The 21,363-nt window shown below is 40.1% G+C and overlaps 1 pseudogene across 1 annotated transcript in view; it reads left to right on the top strand.

The window, feature by feature from the left end:
- Nucleotides 1-5,593: 5,593 nt before the first annotated feature.
- Nucleotides 5,594-21,363, top strand: part of LOC309614272 (pyridoxal kinase pseudogene) — a 38,222-nt pseudogene continuing 22,452 nt past the window's right edge. Inside the window, exon 1 of the transcript in view lies at nt 5,594-5,679. The product of the transcript in view is annotated as a pyridoxal kinase pseudogene (transcript). The remainder of the gene's footprint in view (nt 5,680-21,363) is intronic.

Below are 21,363 nucleotides of genomic sequence, written 5' to 3'. Positions count from 1 at the left end.
GTCTTGGGCAGCCTCAAGAGGAGTAGATCTCCACACCCACTGTGAGAATCTTAAAGTTTATACAGAGGCCTTTCAGTTGGTCCCAACAACACATGATCTCTCAAGGCCATGTCCTTGAAACCAGCTCCCAGTGTGGGAACAGTGGGCAGAATGTACATTCCGAGGACAGGGGAGGGGTGACAAGCCTCCAATTGCCTGGGTCCAGCTCACAGGTCAACCAGCGGTCACGTCCTCTCCATGACCTCCTCCAACACCTAGTACATGGGAGGCATGCAACAGAGGCTCACCAAACATTGACTGTTGAATGAAGGTCACTGAAGGGAACATCTAAAATCATGCCAGTTAATGGAGATTTCCAGCGATAACACATCAGAGAAGCCATTATAGACTTTACTAGTTCTTTAAGGATTTTTTTCTGCGAATTAGAATCTGCCCATATGATTTGTCCAAATGTGAACTTTGACTGCCTCTCTGAAATGCCATCAGCACTTCTCCATCTCAGGAAATGGCACCACTGGTTCTTCAATCCAGAAAGCTGAAGATTCCTTTTAGCTGATTCTTTCTGTCTCTTTCTCTTACTAACATTCATTCCATAATGGAGTCTGGCCAAGGCTATCTCCAAAAGACACCTTGCATTCATTCACTTCATCTCCATCCTTAACTCCACTGCCACCCCGGTGGTCTAGGCCTCCACCATCACTTGTTTGAATGTCTACGATTGTCTCCTAAGTGATAGTCCCATTATCCTATCAAATATCTTCAGAGGGATATCTTCAGAGCACCTTCTTCAGCATGTTATTCCATAGTTATTTGTTGCTCTGTTTATATATGTTTCCCCTTCCAGACATGGACCTCCATAAGGACCAGAACTTTGCTTTTTTTCTTCAATCGCCATTCTACAGTGCCTAGCAGGTAAAAGGCAATAAACAGTCATCTAAAATGAGAAATGTCCTCGGAAATCATCTAACCTAGTGACTCTTAGCTTTTGGGGAGTCATGGATTGCTTAGAGAAATCAATGAAAGTATGGATATTCTCCCAGAAAAAAACAGATGTATATAAAATGTACAATATTTTAGCTACGATTTACAATTTTAGCTATTATGATATTCCCCCCTAATGCTCCATTATGGTCCAGGTTAAAAAAAAGAAAAGCTCTAAATAACCTCTTAATTGTTTCAGAATTGAGGTTAAATTAATTTTCCAAGGCCACACAGTATATAGTTGGTGGAGCTGAGATAAGTATGTTCAATAAAACTCCAAGTGATTAAACCAGCACTCACATTTCCCAACCAAATGGTAAAGGTAACCATTTAGCTAAGAAACCCTGACTATAATACTCAAGAGCTGAAAAAGTATATAAAAAGCTACTTACCAATGTATTTCTTAGTAATTAAATTTGTGAAATACAATCACAACAATAAGAGAAGACCCCTCTTTTATCATTTTTGCCCTAGAAGTTCCATGACCAGCTGGAGGTCCAAAATCCTAGGAATTGGAAAAGCCTTTTGAGACCTGGCAGGTCTTTTACAGATGAAGACAAAAACGTCCATAGGGACAGTCAGACTGAGACTAGGGAAGTGCATTCCAGGCAGAGGGAACAGCCAAGGCAAGACCCACAATCAAGGGCAAAGCTGGTGTGCTCAAGGAAAAGCAAGGACGCCAGGTTGGCTGGATCAGAGCAAACTTGTGGGAGGGTAGCAGGAGATAAGCTCAGGTAGGTGATCAGGGTATTTGGCTTCTTAGCAGCCAGTGAAGGCTGGAGAGGTGAGGAGAGTGTAGGTAGTGGGTAAAGTTGTGAGTATGTAAGTCTACTATGGATGGGATCTCAACTCAAGGGAAGAGAAATGAAGACAGAGTCTTTCTTGTTTTCTACAGTGGTACAGTTCCAGCTTTTATTGGATCCTTCCTACTGCTCCTTCCCTCATCAAATCCACGTTCTCTGTTGACTTTCCTCAGGTCAATTTGGGAGAAGAGGAGAAATTATCCAAGGTGGCCAAAGGTGGTACTGGGACTGGGCTCAGGTAGATCCTTAACAGTGTGGGTGGGGAAGGAGTGGAGAAGGGAACAAGGCAGTGAACACTGTCATTCCCCACACACAAAAAAGAATCAACACACATAGGGTTTGCTTCATAATCCAGCCCCATGTCTCCCATCATTATACCACCACGTAGACCTTCTAAAGAAAAAATCATCCAAACCAGTTCATTTTTAAAATAACACAGATAATGTGGTAGGCAGAATAATGGCCCCCAAAGGTGTCCACATCCTAATCCCCAAGACCTGTGAATACTTTATCTTAAACTGCAAAAGGGAATTTGCAAATGTGATTAGTTAAGGACCTTGAAATGGTGAGATTATCCTGGATTATCTGGGTGGGCTTAATGTAATTACAAGGGTCCGAATGAAAGGGAGGCTAGTGGATCCAAGTCACAGAAGGAGACATAATGCTGGAAATAATAAGGGGTCACAAGTCAAGGAATGTGGGCAACCCCTACAAAGTGGAAAAAACGAGGAAGTGGATTCTCCCTTAGAGCCTCCAGTAGGAACACAGTCCTGCCAACACCTTGGTTTAAGTCCCATGAGACCCACTTCAGACTTCTAACTTCCAGAACTTTCAGATAATAAATTTTTGTCAGTAATTTGTTACAGCAGCAATAGGAAACTAGTACAGATATGAATGCAAAGCTGGTTCTCATTATCTCATTTATTAATGCAATAAATATTTATTGAGAGCTTCTCTGTGCTGGACACTGTTCTAGGCTCTAGAGACTTTTAAAAAAAAGACACAAAGTCCATGGCCCCTTGGAGCTCATATTCTAGTGGATGCAGACAATAAACAAGTGAATGTCTAATGTATCAGATGACATAATATGTCAGATAAGTCCTATAACTAAAATAAATCAAAGTAATGATGAGAAGGAGGGATGATGTTATACAAGATGTTTGGAGAATGCCATTCTGACAAAGTGACATTTTAGACCTACATATCTGGGGTAAAAGCATTCCAGGCAGGAGGAACAGCAAATGCAAAGGCCCTCAGGCAACAAGTGTGATATAAAAAATTGTGGCTTTACTTGTGGCATAGTTCCAGGAACTACTACTGTGGTTTGTTGTCTATATTTATAATCAAAGGAAATGCTACTTTTGTGTTAGAGGTTAGTGATTTTTTTTTCTTCCTTTTCAAATTCACACCGAATTTGGCTTAAGATCTGGTTTAAAACCCTGATAGAGGGCTTCCCTGGTAGCGCAGTGGTTGAGAATCTGCCTGCCAATGCAGGGGACACGGGTTCGAGCCCTGGTCTGGGAAGATCCCACATGCCGCGGAGCAACTAGGCCCGTGAGCCACAACTACTGAGCCTGCGCGCCTGGAGCCTGTGCTCCACAACAAGAGAGGCCGCAATAGTGAGAGGCCCGCACCGCGATGAAGAGTGGCCCCCGCTTGCCACAACTAGAGAAAGCCCTCGCACAGAAACGAAGACCCAACACAGCCAAAAATAAAAATATATAAATAAATAAATTAATTAAAAAAAAAAAATGAGGAAGAAGGTGGTCTTTAAAAAAAAAAAAAAAACCCTGATAGAAGGACTTCCTTGGTGGTCCAGTGGGTAAGGCTCTGCGTTCCCAATGCAGCGGGCCCAGGTTTGATCTCTGATCAGGGAACTAGATCCCACATGTGTGCCGCAACTAAGAAGCCCATGTGTCACAACTAAAAGATCCCGCATACCACAAGTAAAGATTCCACATACTGCAATGAAGATCCCGCGGGTTGCAACTAAGACCCAGTGCAGCCAAAATAAGTAAATAAATAAATATTAAAAAAAAAAAAAAAAAAACGCTGGTAGAATCAAGGCATTTACTTAATTTTTAGAAATAAATAGTACTGTAGTAAGTTAAAGTAGGAGTACACTATCCTCCTCAAATCCCTAGAAACTCCCTCTTTTCAATTCAATTCAAATTTCAAGTACCTACAGAGACCTTCAAATGCCCAGTGTGAGCAAGTAAAACAACAAAAGTAATAGGAAGTCAGTGACAACATGTAAGTAAAGCAAGGATTCTGATAATTGTTCAAGGAAAATCTGCCCTCTAACTTAAAACTGGACATATTTGTGTTCTAGATCTAATGAAATCAGACCAAGATGGGGGCGGGGGCGGGAGGAAAAGACGTAGATACGATTTGCAAACAGGACAACAGTGACATCTAGTGGGAGCTATGTGGTAAAGCACTTCGACTACCTACCAAGAAACGCTGCAGATAGAAACAAGCACAGAAGGACACAATTAAACATTTATTGAGCACCTATTATAGACTAATATCTCCTTAGGCCCAGGCCAACAGCCCACTCATGCACTTTTCCCTCCCCTGGCTCCGTCCCACACAATAATGGCCTCAAGCGTACACACTTAAGCCAAGTCCCAGATGCAGGGACTACTCTTCCCTTTCACAGACTGGCTGATTGAAGATTTAGTGCCAAAGTAAAAAGTCAGGCAGATATGAAATGACCAAACCCAGGCAAGGGATATTTGTCCATGAAAACAAAGAAAAACGTGTGCACTGAAGTAGGTTATAATATTGGAGACCTGGGATAGAGTCATTCAATTCCCCACAAACTACTTCCATGTTCTCTCCTCCTTGGATCATTCCTCTTGCCTTCCTCCAAAAAACCCAAAGTGCCTCAGAGGTAGGAGGAGAAGGGAAGAAGAAGAAGTAAGATGGACAGCATTTGCAAGAAAGTGAGGTCCCGGGGCCACTGCTCAGACCTAGGGGAGCACGCACTTGTGGTGGATCCACCCTGCATAGAAGGGCAGCCCGAGGCACTGCTCAGGGCAGGTTGGAGAGGCACTGGGACCTGGGTGATCAGAGTGCAATGGCTGAGAATAAGCCCAGGCAGAAACATGCTTGGGGCCAGTTGTGCAGGGAATTCCTGAGTCTCATGTACCCAGTGGAAGCCCTAAAAGGGTCTAGAAGTGGTCTCCAGGGGGCACTCCTCTAAGCCCCATGGACTTCTCAGCCAGTGGGATGGACAAGGCCAGAGGAGAGCTGAGGGAGGGGAGAGGGTTCTTGCCAATAGTTAAGGGTATCACTGCCCTTACTTGTCCTCCCTTCTCCTGTATTTCCTGGTTGTGATGTTTTCATGACTGTAGCAACTCTAGACATTCACAGAGTCCACATGGAAGAGAAGTGAGAGAGATCAACCACATCTCTCTAACAGCACTCTGTGGTACAGCACTTATACTTCACTGGGCACAGGAATCACCTGGGATCTTGTTAGAATGCAGATTCTGATTCCGTGGCTCTGCGGTGGGAAACAAGAACCTGCATTGCTAGCAACTCCCAGGTGATGCTGATGCTGCTTACCCATGGACCACACAGAGTAGCAAGTCGAGAGCAGACATAATTTTTTTTCTGCCCAGCATCTCATTATTTTGGAGAACCCATCCCACTCTCATTCCATAAGAATCCTCCTCAGTCCATGTGATTCACTTGAGGCTGGTTCCACCCTCCCAAGAGTGGGCACCTGCTCCCACCAGACTGATGGGAAGCCTTCCCAGGACATTGTCAGAACTTTCAGCATTTCCAACTGTGCAGTCATAATGGGCATAGTGAAGGTCATCCTTTTCACCAAGTTGAGTCAGCCTGAGAATAACACCATTGCAGAAGGAAACAGAGCCAAGACAAGGTGAGAAAGAGACAGGGCTCTGATGAAATCCCAGGTCCAGCCATGCCTCTCAACATCTCAGTTATGACCAACATACTCCTTTTGTCCTTGTTTCAGATGGTCTCTTCATTTTCTGATTTCACTCTTGAGACTAGTGAAAGACACAGACAGCAGCTGATTTCAAAACGGAGACATTGCTCCCATTTCAAAGGGCCATGCCTTCCAGAAGCCTTCCCCAACCCCTCCTTTTTTTTTTTAATTTAGTTATTTATTCGTTTATTTAATTTTTGGCTGTGTTGGTCTTTATTGCTGCATGCGGGTTTTCTCTAGTTGCTGAGAGCAGGGGCTACTCTGTTGCAGTGCACGGGCTCCTCACTGTGGTGGCTTCTCTTGTTGCAGAGCACAGGCTCTAGGTGCATGGGTTTCAGTAGTTGTGGCACACGGGCTTCAGTAGTTGTGGCTCGCGGACTCTAGAGTGCAGGCTCAGTAATTGTGGCGCACGGGATTCGTTGCTCCGTGGCAGGTGGGATCTTCCCGGACCAGGGCTCAAACCCATATCCCCTGCATTGGCAGGCGGATTCTTAACCACTGTGCCACCAGGGAAACCTCTTGCATTGAAACCCACAGTTCTGGGAGTTCCCTGGTAGCCTAGTCATTAGGATTCCAGGCTTTCGCTGCCGCAGCCTGGGTTCAGGGAACTGAGATCCCACAAGCCATGCAGTGTGGTCAAAAAATAAAAAGAAACCTACAGTTCTAACAGCCCAGGGGCTCTCATTTAGAACTTTTTATTTACAGTAAAATTTATAATACCATTTATAAAGCATTTTCCAGTTGCAAAACCTCTTTCAGATACATAGTCAACACAAAGCTAAACTGCCTGGGTTCAAAGCCCACTTTGCCCCTTCTAAACTGTATGATGTTGGGCCAGTTATTTAGCTTCTTTTTGCTTCCATTTCCTCATCTATAAAATGGGGATAATTACAGTTCTTTACTTAAGGCTGCCATGATGTTTGGTTGGCTAGTGTATGTTAAATTCTTAGAACAGTACTCAGCACATGGTAAGATCTGTATAAGTGCCTTCTACTTCTATTACTAAAGTTATTGTTGTTATTTTACCCCAAAGCAACCTCTCAGAGTAGGTATTATTGTTTTTATCCTTATTCCCATTTTATAGATGAGGAGACTGAAAATGATTGTGTGGCAAATTCATTTAGTGAACAGCATTGTTGAGATAATTTCAAGTCTTCTGATTCTATATCCCCATCAACAAAAAATCTTCCCCAAACTGTGATGTGTGGACTCTTCTAATGCTGTCATATTATTTAGCTATTTTATTACTATACCTATTTTATGTCTTCTTATTAGTTAAACTGTAATCTCCTTGGTGCTAGAAACTCTAATTAATACATCTTTAAAATCCCTCATCAAGGGACGTCCCTGGTGGTGCAGTGGTTAAGAATACTCCTGCCGATTGGTTCAAGATGGCAGAGTAGAAGGACGTGTTCTCACTCCCTCTTGTGAGAACACCAGAATCACAACTAACTGCTGAACAATCATTGACAGAAAGAGACTGTAACTCACCAGAAAAGATACCCCACATCCAAAGACCAAGGGGAAGCCACAGTGAGACGGTAGGAGGGGCACAATCACAGTAAAATCAAATCCCATAACTGCTGGGTGGGTGAGTCACAGACTGGCAAACACTTATACCACAGAAGTCCCCCCACTGGAGTGAAGGTTCTGAGCCCCATGTCAGGCTTCCCAACCTGGGGGTCCAGCAACGGGAGGAGGAATTCCTAGAGGATCAGACTTTGAAGCCTAGTGGGAATTGACTGCAGGACACTGACAGGACTGGGGGAAACAGAGACTCCACTCTTGGAGAGCACACACAAATTAGTGTGCGCGTCGGGACCCAGGGGAAGAAGCAGTGACCCCGGGGGAGACTGAAACTGACCTACCTGCTAGTGTTGGAGGGTCTCCTGCAGAGGCGGGGGTGGCTATGTTTCACCGTGGGGACAAGGACACTGGAAGCAGAAGTTCTGGGAAGTACTCCTTGGCTTGAGCCCTCCCAGAGTCTGTCATTAGCCCCACCAAAGAGCCCAAGTAGTTTCCAGTGTTGGGTTGCCTCAGACCAAACAACCAACAGGTAGGGAACCCAGCCCCACCCATCAACGGTCAAGTGGATTAAAGTTTTACTGAGCTCTACCAACCAGAGCAACAGTCAGCTCTACCCACCACCAGTTCCTCCCATCAAGTCTCTTAGATAGCCTCATCCACCAGAGGACAGACAGCAGAAGCAAGAAGAACTACAATCCTGCAGCCTGTGGAACAAAAACCACATTCACAGAAAGATAGACAAGATGAAAAGGCAGAGGGCTATATACCAGATGAAGGAACAAGATACAACCCCAGAAAAACAACTAAATGAAGTGGAGATAGGCAACCTTCCAGAAAAAGAATTCAGAATAATGATAGTGAAGATGATCCAGGACCTCAGAATAAGAATGGAGGCAAAGATCGACAAGATGCAAGAAATGTTTAACAAAGACCTAGAAGAATTAAAGAACAAACAAACAGAGATGAACAATACAATAACTGAAATGAAAACTACACTAGAAGGAATCAACAGCAGAATAACTGAGGCAGAAGAACGGATAAGTGACCTGGAAGACAGAATGGTGGAATTCACTGCTGCAGAACAGACTAAAGAAAAAAGAATGAAAAGAAATGAAGACAGCCTAAGAGACCTCTGGGACAACATTAAATGCAACAACATTCACATTATAGGGGTCTCAGAAGAAGAAGACAGAGAGAAAGGACCAGAGAAAATATTTGAAGAGATTATAGTTGAAAACTTCGCTAACATGGGAAAGGAAATAGCCACCCAAGTCCAGGAAGCACAGCGAGTCCCATACGGGGTAAAACAAAGGAGAAACACACCGAGACACATAGCAATCAAATTGGCAAAAATTAAAGACAAAGGAAAATTATTGAAAGCAGCAAGGGAAAAATGACAAATAACATACAAGAGAACTCCCATAAGGTTTACAGCTGATTTCTCAGCAGAAACTCTACAAACCAGAAGGGAATGGCATGATATACTTAAAGTGATGAAAGGGAAGAACCTAAAACCAAGGTTACTCTACCCGGCAAGGATCTCATTTAGATTTGATGGAGAAATCAAAAGCTTTACAGACAAGCAAAAGCTAAGAGAATTCAGCACCACCAAACCAGCTCTACAACAAATGCTAAAGGAACTTCTCTAAGTGGGAAACACAGGAGAAGAAAAGGCCCTACAAAAACAAACCCATAACAATTAAGAAAATGGTCATAGGGACATACATATCAATAATTACCTTAAATGTGAATGGATTAAATGCTCCAACCAAAAGACACAGGCTTGCTGAATGGATACAAAAACAAGACCCATATATATGCTGTCTACAAGAGACCCACTTCAGACCTAGGGACACATACAGACTGAAAGTGAGGGGATGGAAAAAGATATTCCATGCAAATGGAAATCAAAAGAAAGCTGGAGTAGCAATACTCGTATCAGAGAAAATAGACTTTAAAATAAAGACTATTACAAGAGACAAAGAAGAACACTATATAATGATCAAGGGATCAATCCAAGAAGAAGATATAACAATTATAAATATATAAGCACCCAACATAGGAGCACCTCAATACATAAGGCAACTGCTAAATCTATAAAAGAGGAAATCGACAGTAACACAATAATAGTGGGGGACCTTAACACCTGACTTACACCAATGGACAGATCATCCAAACAGAAAATTAATAAGGAAACACAAGCTTTAAGCACAATAGACCAGAGAGATTTAATTGATATTTATAGGACATTCCATCTAAAAACAGCAGATTACATCTTCTTCTCAAGTGCGCATGGAACATTCTCCAGGCTAGATCACATCTTGGGTCACAAATCGAGGCTCTGTAAATTTAAGAAAATTGAAATCATATCAAGCATCTTTTCTGACCACAAAGCTATGATATTAGAAATCAATTACAGGGAAAAAACGTAAAAAACACAAACACATGGAGGCTAAACAATACATTACTAAATAACCAAGAGATCACTGAAGAAATCAAAGAGGAAGTAAAAAATACCTAGAGACAAATGACAATGAAAACACGACAATACAAAACCTATGGGATGCAGCAAAAGCAGTTCTAAGAGGGAAGTTTATAGCTATACAAGCCTACCTCTACCAAGAAACAAGAAAAACCTCAAATAAACAATCTAACCTTACACCTAAAGCAACTAGAGAAAGAAGAACAAACAAAACCCAAAGTTACCAGAAGCAAAGAAATCATAAATATCAGAGCAGAAATAAATGAAATAGAAACAAAGAAAACAATAGCAAACATCAATAAAAGTAAAAGCTGGTTCTTTGAGAAGATAAACAAAATTGATAAGCCATTAGCCAGACTCATCATGAAAAAGAGAGAGAGGACTCAAATCAATAAAATTAGAAATGAAAAAGGAGAGGTTACAACAGATACCACAGAAATACAAAGCATCCTAAGAGACTACTACAAGCAACTCTATGCCAATACACTGGACAACCTGGAAGAAATGCACAAATTCTTAGAAAGGTATAACCTTCCAAGACTGAACCAAGAAGAAATAGAAAATATGAACAGACCAATCACAAGCCCTGAAATTGAAACTGTGATTAAAAGTCTTCCAACAAAAAGAAGTCCATGACCAGATGGATTCACAGGTGAATTCTATCAAACATTTAGAGAATAGCTAACACCCATCCTTCTCAAACTCTTCCACAAAATTGCAGAGGAAGGAACACTCCCAAACTCATTCTATGAGACCACCATCACCCTGATACCAAAACCAGCCAAAGATACTACAAAAAATGAAAATTACAGACCAATATCACTGATGAATATAGATACAAAAATCCTCAACAATATACTAGCAAACAGAATCCAACAATGCATTAAAAGAATCATACACCATGATCAAGTGGGATTTATCCCAGGGATGCAAGGATGCTTCAATATACACAAATCAATCAATGTAACACACCATATTAACATATTGAAGAAGAAAAACCATATGATCATCTCAATAGAAGCAGAAAAAGCTTTTGACAAAATTCAACACCCATTGTGAGAGAGTGTCATGGACATATATACACTACCAAATGTAAAATAGGTAGCTAGTGGGAAGCAGCCGCATAGCACAGGGAGATCAGCTTGGTGCTTTGTGACCACCTAGAGGGGTGGGATGGGGAGGGTGGGAGGGAGGGAGATGCAAGAGGGAGGAGATATGGGAACATATTGTATATGTATAGCTGATTCACTTTGTTATAGAGCAGAAGGTAACACACCATTGTAAGGCAATTATACTTCAATAAAGATGTTTAAAAAAAAAAAAAAAAAAAAAAATTCAACACCCATTTATGATAAAGACTCTCCAAAAAGTGTTCATAGAGAGAACCTACCTCAAATCTCCAGAAAGTGGGCAAAGAGGGAAACTTCCTCAACATAATAAAGGCCATATATTACAAACCCACAGCAAACATCATTCTCAATAGTGAAAAACTGAAAGCATTTCCTCTAAGATCAGGAACAAGACAAGGATGTCCACTCTCACCACTATTATTCAACATAGTTTTGGAAGTCCTAGCCACGGCAATCAGAGAAGAAAAAGAAATAAAAGGAATCCATATTGGAAAAGAAGAAGTAAAACTGTCACTGTTTGCAGATGACATGATACTATACATAGAGAATCCTAAAGATGCCACCAGAAAACTACTAGAGCTAATCAATGAATTTGGTAAAGGTGCAGGATACAAAATTAATGCACAGAAATCTCTTGCATTCATATACACTAATGATGAAAAATCGGAAAGAGAAATTAAGGAAACACTCCCATTTACACTGCAACAAAAAGAATAAAATACCTAGGAATAAACATACCTAGGGAGACAAAAGACCTGTATGCAGAAAACTATAAGACACTGATGAAAGAAATTAAAGATGATACCAACAGATGGAGAGATATACCATGTTCTTGGATTGGAAGAATCAATATTGTGAAAATGACTATACTACCCAAAGCAATTTACAGATTCAATGCAATCCCTATCAAATTACCAATGGCATTTTTTACAGAACTAGAACAAAAAATCTTAAAATCTGTATGGAGACACAAAAGACCCTGAATAACCAAAGCAGTCTTGAGGGAAAAAAAAGGAGCTGGAGGAATTAGATTCCCTGACTTCAGACTATACTACAGAGCTACAGTAATCAAGATAATATGGTACTGGCACAAAAACAAAAATATAGATCAATAGTACAGGATAGAATGCCTAGAGATAAACCCATGCACCTATGGTCAACTAATCTATGACAAAGAGGCAAGGATATACAATGGAGAAAAGACAGTCTCTTCAATAAGTGGTGCTGGGAAAACTGGACAGCTACATGTAAAAGAATGAAATTAGAACACTCCCTAACACCATATACAAAAATAAACTCAAAATGGATTAAAGACCTAAATGTAAGACCAGACACTATAAAACTCTTAGAGGAAAACATAGGAAGAACACTCTTTGACATAAATCACAGCAAGATCTTTTTTGATCCACCTCCTAGAGTAATGGAAATAAAAACAAAAAATAAACAAATGTCACCTAATGAAATTTAAAAGCTTTTGCACAGCAAAGGAAACCATAAAAAAGACGAAAAGACAACCCTCAGAATGGGAGAAAATATTTGCAAATGAATCAACGGACAAAGGATTAATCTCCAAAATATATAAACAACACATGCAGCTCAATATTAAAAAAACAAACAACCCAATCCAAAAATGGGCAGAAGACCTAAATAGACATTTCACAAAGGAAGACATACAGATGGCCAAGAGGCATATGAAAAGCTGGTCAACATCACTAATTATTAGAGAAATGCAAATCAAAACTACAATGAGGTATCACCTCACACCAGTTAGAATGGGCATCATCAGAAAATCTACAAACAGCAAATGCTGGAGAGGGTGTAGAGATAAGGGAACCCTCTTGCACTGTTGGTGGGAATGTAAATTGATACAGCCACTCTGGAGAACAGTATGGAGGTTCCTTAAAAAACTAAAAATAGAATTACCATATGACCCAGCAATCCTGCTACTGAGCATATACCCAGAGAAAACCATAATTCAAAAAGACACATACACCCCAATGTTCATTGCAGCACTTTTTACAATAGCCAGGTCATGGAAGCAACTTAAATGCCCATCAACAGACAAATGGATAAAGAAGATGTGGTACATATATACAATGGAGTATTACTCAGCCATAAAAAAGTAACGAAATTGGGTCATTTGTAGAAACGTGGATGGATCTAGAGGCTGTCATACAGAGTGAAGTAAGTCAGAAAGAGAAAAACAAATATCGTATATAAACGCATATATGTGGAACCTAGAAAAATGGTACAGATGAACCGGTTTGCAGGGCAGAAATGGAGACACAGATGTAGAGAACAAACATATGGACACCAAGGGGGGAAAGCGGCATGGGGGAGGGGTGTGGGGGTGTGATGAATTGGGACATTGGGATTGACATGTATAAACTGATGTGTATAAAATGGATGACTAATAAGAACCTGCTGTATAAAAAAATAAATAAAAGAAAATCTGAACATAAATATATATATATATATATATATATATATATATATATATATATATATATAAAAGAATCCTACTGCCAATACAGGGGACATGGGTTCGAGCCCTGGTCCCGGAAGATCCCACATACTGTGGAACAACTAAGCCCCTGCTCCACAACTATTAAGCCTCTATGCCAGATCTACTGAAGCCCGTGCACCTCGAGCCTCTGCTCCTCAACAAGAGAAGCCACCACCATGAGAAGCCTGTGGACCACACTGAAGATTAGCCCCCACTCACCGCAACTAGAGAAAGCCCATGAACAGCAGCAAAGACCCAATGCAGCCAAAAATAAATAAATAAATCTATTTAAAAAAAAAAAAATCCCACAGCAAGTAGCATAGTAGGGCCAGGTAGTAAACAAATATCCATTGACTAGTAATATTTAATGGGAAAAAAATACATTAATACATAATGTATTATACATTAATCCTTTAGATGGTAGAGGCAGTTTATAAAACAGTGTATATATGAACCTTATTATTGTCAAAAATATTTTTCTATATAGAGACAGAAAAAAATGACTAAAGAAACTTACATCAAAATATTAACAAGTTTATCATTTCTGGATAGCGGCTTATGGATAACATTTTGTGTGTTTCTGGGATTTTAACTAATAGACTTCCAAAGTTATATGCACCCCAATGTTCATAGCAGCATTATTTATAATAGCCAAGGTATGGAAGCAAACTAAGTGCCCATCAACAGATGATGGATAAAGAAGATGTGGTATATATACACAGTGGAATACTACTCAACCATAAAAAAAATTCATTTGCAGCAACATGGATGGACCTGGACAGTATTATGCTAAGTGAAAAAAGTCAGACAGAGAAAGACAAATATACTGTATGTTATCACTTATATGTGGAATCTAAAAAAATTTTTAATGGATGAATATAACAGACTGACAGATATAGAGAACAAACTAGTGTTTACCAGGGGGGAGAGGGACAAGATTGGAGTAGGGGATTAAGTACAAACTACTACGTATAAAATAAATAAGCTACAAGGATGTATTATACATCGCAAAGAATATAGTCATTATTTTATAATAGCTATAAATGGAGTGTAACCTCTAAAAACTGAATCACTGTGTTGTACACCTGAAACTAACATAATATTGTAAATCAACTATACTTTAGTAAAAATAAATAAATGAAATTATAAAGAGACTTCCAAAGACTCAGCAGCTGGCAGGTGTGACGTGCTGTGTTCTCTCACTTCCATCCTCCCCACTGCTACCTGATCACCTCAATTGGAAATAGATGGAGGGAACCTTCTCAAACCTAGAATCTCCATTTGTTAATATCCCTGGTGTGGCCACCTGTCTCAAGTTCTCCCAGCTGGGTCCCAAGCAGCTGGACTGAAGGCACCACTTACCAGCGGTGCCATAAAATTCCCTCTTATTGCCCTTTGGTGTCTCCTCAGTAAAGGACTGTCAGAGGAGCATAGGAACAGCTTGGCTTTCATTCAGGAACTCTCCCAAAAAGGGGATGGAAGAACTCAGGTGATCCTCTGAGGAGGAGAGTGTGAGGCTCCCCGTGGGGCTCTCCATTCTACATCTTCTACCACTGACATGCATTTTATAATCGAGAAAAATGCATTTTTAAAAGCATTATAACATATGTTGAAAATATACTGAAATAAGTTTTTTGTCTGAGTCCTGCCAAGCTTCACAATGCTGAGAATGATTTTCCTAGCATTTATTTTTGCTCTTTGGGAGTCCTTAAAGTACAATCATTTTTGAATTGTCTATTCTGAATCATTTCGTCTATATTTCCTCTCAGTTTCCTGGGATGTTTTTTTTATCTATACAATGGAGATAGAACAGCTACAGAAATCTGTAAAAATATTACTTAAGGTCTACCCTAATTTCTTTTTTTTTAAATATTGTCTTTAAATATTTCTAAGGGTCTCTGAGGTGGAGTGTCTGAAGGCCAGCACCAACGAGGTGCTGTGGGCAACGGTGACAGCCTTCACCAAGTGACCCTGCTCAGAACCAAGCGTCCTCCTTTCTCTCACAGGAGCCAGTTGTTTTTCTTCTGTGGACTTCTGGTTTTCTGCAGTTTGCACTTCCCACACTATAATTGGCTTTTGTTTTATGAAATGGTGAGTGGCTTTTTCTTTTGTGTATGTATGCAGGATTCTGCTGGTCTTCCTCTTTCTGCCATACTGGCATTCCATTCCTTGTTGCCATCCTCACTGTTGCCTGTTTGGGTTCTGGTGTGCTTTGACTGTCAGAGTACCTCCAGGCTCCTCACATGCATATCTTTTGGATTACCTCAGGTTGAGTTTTTCCACATGTGCATGTACATCTAGCATTCTGTCTGCAATTCAGACAGAAATCACAAAAAGGCCTTTAAGTCACCAAAGGTAAATATCTGTATCTATTAGTACATTTTATACATAGACCTCAGTTGAGATGTATACTTAGCAAAATTATTTTTAAGCTGAAATACACAGTAAATAATATAAAGTGCCCCTTGGCTCTTGCTTCCCATGTAAATCTATTGTATTATTACACTTGTTATAATTTTAACTATTAAATCATAAAAGTCCAATTGTTTCACACAGCCAGTTTGGGATGAGCTCCCATTCTAGTTATGTTGTATATAGTTTGAATTATATGGAAATTGTTCCTTCTTCTGGCCACCCCTGCCCATCTTAGTATTTTGCAAGGTTTAATTAATTGTACACCTGGTATCCCTTACTTGCTACAGTTATTATAATTTGATGGCAGAATAGACCTCTCATCATTGAAGGAGAGAGAAAAGATGTGTGTCTAATTGGTCCCAAGATTTTTTGAGCTGTGCCATTCATGGTACTCTTTGCCTATGCATCTTCTTTCAGGAATTTTTTTCGGTCTTACTATTTTTATCATTTCTATAGAGAAGAGGTTTGTGACCAGTACTAATCTTGAGTACAGTTTTATCTTTTTCTATCCACAAGTAAATTAATGTCTGCTCTTAAATAAATATCTACTCACACTTTTTGGGGGGGAAAAAATCAAATGTCAGTACTAGCAATTGTTGCATGTAAATCGTTAGCAAGTAATGACTACAACTCAGATAATTAAGAATTTTGTAACAGAAAACTCTGCTATGTTTTATTTTTATATACAATTATGATAATTAGCATATTGTAAGAATATAAAACTTTGTAAAGTTTATTTTTACTATTTCTTTATCACTGTTTATCGTATCACCATTGGTTTCATAATGTAAATACTATATATTGAACAAATTAAATGTCAAATTTTTTATTACCATAGTTCATGTTACTAGTGGGGCTTTCAGGTGTTTAGAGATTTTTTCGGTTAACATTCAGTGCAAAAGTTATAGATGCTGTATAATTCTAGAGTTGAATTTTAAGGGATTCCCTAATATGTATACTATCTTTTTATCTGAAGTAATAAATAAACTATGATCTTGAAAGTGCCGGAATCAGAAAAAAAAATATTTCAAAGGGTCAAAACTCAGGAAATTACAGAGTAAATATTTGCCCTCTTTATCATTTAGCAAATGTTTGCTTGGTGCCTTCTCTGTGACAAGTCCTGGGAAAAAGTGATGAATTAAAATATACACTCTTCTTGCCCTCCAGGAGCTTAGAGTCTAGTTGGACTTCAATCTCACTCACCTCAGGAAGTGATGTTCCTTTTCTCCAATCCAGTCATCTGCCTATGCTATATGCTCTGTAAATTTTCCAAAGTCAAAGTTTTCCATACACACTAAACAGAGAGAGGCATCAGGGGAAAAAGAATTACGACAGAAGGAGAAGTTGCCTCACATATTGTCTTCCTAGTTATTGGTTTAACACCTACATTTACAACAATATTGCAAACTCCAGGAGGGCAGAGACCATATCTTATTATTCATTGCTTTATCTCCAGCACCTAGAACATTGTCTGGCACAGAGGAGGCACTCAACAAATACTGATTGATTTATTGAATGAATGAGTGAATGAATGAAAGAACTGAAGAACATTGCCTAATGGGGAATTCCCTGGCGGTCCAGTAGTTAATACTCGGTGCCTTCACTGCCATGGACCTGGGTTCGATCCCTAGCCAGGGAACTAAGCTCCCACAAGGTGTGCAGTGTGGCCAAAAAATGAAAAAAAAAAAAAAAAAGAATATTGCCTGACAGACGTAGGTGCTGATTTATGGATAGTTAGATGAACAGGTGGTAGAGTAGAAGATGAGTGGATAAGCATATAGATCAGTTAGCAGTGATGAGAAGGGTGCGTAGGTCAACAAGTGGATGGATGGGTGGGTAAACAGATAAATGGTTGGGTTGGTGCATATGTGGGTGGGTGATTTAAAAAATGGAAAATTTCAGTATAGTTATCAAGATCCTTGTGATAATGTTCAATTTGTAAAGAGGTTTGAATTTGCTCCAGTCAGGAAGAGCTCACAGAAACACCACCAGGGTTTGGAGCAACCCAAGGAAGTGGCCTGAACATTCCTAAATCACTCCTCCACCCCCATCTCAGGTCATGAGGCTCCAACAGCACACATGGGTTCATACCAGGTGCATATCCTTATTTTGCTGCCCTCACCCATTCTCCCTACTCCTGGCAACAGCATCTATTTACCCTTTGAAGAACCGCCAACCCCTCCAAATATGATCTCATGAGTGTGCACATGGCATAAGCTGGGCTACTCAGATGTTTGCTCCTTGGAGTTTGAACCTGGAGCAGAAAAACATTGTATTTGTTTCCTAGGGCTGCCATAACAAAGTACCACAAACTGAATGGCTTAAAACAACAGAAATTTTTTGTCTCACAATTCTGGAGGCTAGAATTTTGAAATCAAGTTGTTGACAGAGCCATGCTCTCTCTGAAATCTGTAGGGGAGAATCCATCCTTGCCTCGTCTATCTTCTGGTGTTTGCTGGCAATCCTTGGCATCCCTTGGGTTTTAGATGTGTCACTCCACTCTCTGACTCCATTGTCAGTGGCCGTCTTCTCCCCACATGTCTCTGTCACTTCTCCTCTAATAAGGGGACCAGCCATATTGGATTGGCCACACTACTCCAGTATGACCTCGTCTTAACTTGAATACATCTGCAAAGACCCTACTTCCCAATAAGATCACTTTTGCAGGTATTGGGTTCTAGGACTTCAACATATCTTTTGGCAGGATACAATTCAACCCCTAACAGACACAAAGCCATATGTGTCTGAAACCATATGGAGCCCATTCATCTGAAGAGAGAAGCCTAAAGGGACTCCTTAGATCCCTGATCTGCCATGGTTTCTGTGCTTTCCAAAGTCTAATGGGGAGCTTTTCCCTGATTCTGTGAACTATACCTACCTAACCATATCTTTCAATTTTATTTGTTTACCCTTTTAAGACAGAATTGCTTTATGTTGCCTACAACCAAAATATCCTAACAGCTAGACGCAGTCTTCCAAGACAAATGGATTGAGTGTGGTGCACACACACACACATACACACACACACACACACACACACACACACACAAGCAGTCATCTCTCCCATCTCCCTTCCCCTTCGACCTCGATGAGTGAGACTGGCAAGAAGAGGCCAAGGGTCCCTTTGTCAACTCAAATGAAAACAAAAGACCTTTTACAGTACCTTTTATTTAAGGAGAGTGCCTCTCTCCCTCTGTATTTTAGTTCAAGAAGTTTGAATGGTTCACCAGCTGGATTGTGTGGAATCCTTGCCTAAACTTATCACAGGGATATTGTGAAAACTAAGTAGGGGGAAGAGGTTTGATAGCAAAACATGACCTACGAAGTGTTATGCAATAGTGAAGGCCATATCTTTAATCAACGAGTATAGGGAATAAACTTTAGATCCAGAAGACCCCTGTTAATAGTCAATCTCTTGCCCTGCTTTATTTTCCTTTGTAAACACTTTTATTACCTGAAATTGTTTTATTTGTATTTATTTATTTACTCACCTATAGTCGGTCTTCTCCACTAGAAGACAAGTCCCACAAAGGTGGGGCTTGGTTTCACTGGCTGCAGTCTCCACAGTGCCTGAAGGAGTGAGTGAGTGAACAAATGAATGACTGAAAGAAGCTGCATTGTCAGGACTGAAGACAAATTACTTAACCTGAGGTTTTTGTTATTCGTTAGATTATCACAGGAATTAAGATGAACAAAGACTAGTTATTCACAATGTAGTCTTGAGACCAGTGGCATCAGTATCATCTGGGAGTTTGCTGGAATGCAGATTCTCAGGCCCCAACACAGACCCACTGAGTCAGAATTTGCATCTTAACAAGATACCCAAATGATTCATCTGCACAGTATAGTTTGAGAAGTCTTGAATGTGAAAGGTACATGAAACTGTTCATTTATTAAGGTAAATGAAACTGTAAAATAATAAACACACACATTATCATTATTATATTGTTGCCATATGTCCCTTGCTATTTCAGTTGAGTGTCAAAGGCAGGTATCCCAAGGGCCTAGTAGAGCACAATATTTAATACAGGACAGTGATAGTAACAATGCATAATAATCTTAGAGGAGCTCTGATATATTGCTGGAGAGAATATTCTGTCAAAAAAAATTGCAATCATACCAAAACCCTTTAAATTTTTACATACATGAACAAAAATTTAGCAAGATGTCCAGCATAGTCTTAAATTGGGGGGAAACTGAGACAATTCAAAACAGTAGATTTAATGGTTTAAAATAAATTGTATTTATCCAAACAGTAGAAAGCTTGCAATCATGTTAAGTATTATATAAATATATGCATTATTAGTACAATAACTAAGCAAGACTCATGCAGCATAATTTTTTTTAACTATTTTATTTGTTTCCCATTCTGTCTGTTGATGTGAGAAGGGGTATTAATTTTTCCCTCCTTGGATGAAAATCAGGGCAACTTTTATAAAACATCTGGGCCCTCTTAGATCATGAAAAGTGCTCCCAACACCACTGGTCCTTTTTAAAAAAAAATCTCAGTTTGGTAAGAGATAGTCCAGTTCCAGGTAAAAATTTAAATGTCAATCTTCATTCAAGGTTAAAATTTCTCCTTCCTCCACCTGTGCTTCCCACAGCCTCACCACCTACAGTGCTAGTTCTTAGAGGCTGGGTAGGAATTATACACAAAGAAAGGGTCAGGGAAGGCAGTACAGATGGAAGGAACAGTCTAAACAAAGTGAGAAGCAATAAAAAACACACCTTCCTCGGTGGACTCTAAGGAAACCATCCTGCCAAGATAAAGTCCTCATAAATGGCAATAAACTCTCAGAAGCTGCCAGAAATTCAACCTATCAAAACTAAGTAGAATTGGAAATTTGCAAAAGGAACACTGCATGTGTGTGCCAATAGTATTGTGAGCTGTTGAGAGCATTGGTTTGAGAGTTAACCAGATACAAGTTCAAATCCCAAGTTTGCCACTTAGTAGCTGGGTGACCTTGAGCAAATTGCTTAAGCTCCCTAAGCTTCAGTTTCCTCATCTGTAAAATGTCCCCTTAGGTTGTGAGGATTAAGTAACATAATGCATACAAAGAACTAGACTCTGTGTCTGGGACACAGATAGTGCTCACCAAAAGGCTAAATGTTGCCTTCATGACTCAGGAAACTGCAAGCTTGAATTTACCCTTCCCAGTGGTCAAGGATTGGAAACAACTGTCATTTGCAATTCCCACTGAGAAGTTGAGGTTGCCATCTGCCCCCACCCCCTTCCCAAGAACCATCCTCTTCCCTGAAAAATGCAAGAGAGGTATTCATTGTGGCCCTGGAAGCCACAGGGCAAGACCCAGTCTCAAACTGGGCTCAGAAAAAGAGAGACATTTCTTTCAAGTAAGTACTTAGAGAAGACAAATTTTTAGAGACCAGTGAGACTGGAGTCCAGACACCCCTTCCAGAAAGCTCTGCCTTTTCTAAAATAATCTCAGGATCTTCTTGAGATGCTGGAGGTCAGGGAAGTGAAACCCAATAATGATGGATTACATTTTCCACTAGCCTGGAAGAAGGGGAGAAGAAGTCATGGAAGAAGGAGTGGT

Source organism: Balaenoptera borealis (genome assembly GCF_965194805.1).
Source record: "Balaenoptera borealis genome assembly, chromosome: 16".
NCBI lineage: Eukaryota > Metazoa > Chordata > Mammalia > Artiodactyla > Balaenopteridae > Balaenoptera > Balaenoptera borealis.
Note: the sequence above shows the minus strand (reverse complement) of the source record. Positions and strands in the feature narration are given on the sequence as shown.